This window comes from Trypanosoma theileri (assembly GCF_002087225.1).
Source record: "Trypanosoma theileri isolate Edinburgh chromosome Unknown TM35_Tth_20_V1, whole genome shotgun sequence".
Classification (NCBI taxonomy): Eukaryota; Euglenozoa; class Kinetoplastea; order Trypanosomatida; family Trypanosomatidae; genus Trypanosoma; species Trypanosoma theileri.
The window spans coordinates 1-678 of record NW_021639862.1 but is presented as its reverse complement, the minus strand read 5'-3'; positions in this window follow the sequence as shown (position 1 = coordinate 678).

Genomic DNA, 678 nt, shown 5'->3' with positions numbered 1-678 from the left:
GGGGCGAAGAGGGAAGTGAAATAAAGTGAGTGGACACACCCCATATTGCAAAGAATTCTCAGTGTGTTTCTGCATGCGAATTCCAAGCATTAATAATGCAGAAAAACAACACAAACAACAACAAAGGAAGATATTTGGTACAGGGTTTAGAGGGAAAATGAAAGAAATAATATTGTAGCATTACGAAAATAGTTTGTGACCAATATTATTTTATGGTTCTTTCTTCTTATGGTTTCTGCCAGTGCGGGGCTCGTTTTATTATTATTATTGGTTATTCAAAAAAGTGGAGGATGGTTGGAGCATATTGGATAGGATACCCTTTCTAGCGATCCACACTCATCGTCATTGATACGGATTTTAATGTGCGAGTGAATCCTCATAATTTTCTTGACTCTGATGGTATACTTTTGACCACGTATGCGTACCCACGCTCTCTGTCTGGCGTTACCTTGTTCAAGTTGCGACTTTGCACAGAGTGAGAAGTATTCCTGCATTATTGGAAATTCATTTCGCCCGACGGTCCGCGCACACACGCGGAAAAAAAAAGAAAATGACTCCATTCAAACAGCCTAAACAGATCTCTATCGATATTCTGTCGCGCCTCATCCCGTTCTTTTCCCTACTTGATGAAGGCACTGTGTCCAAGTTCGAATTTTAAAGTGGGGGTCTCTGGCGCCC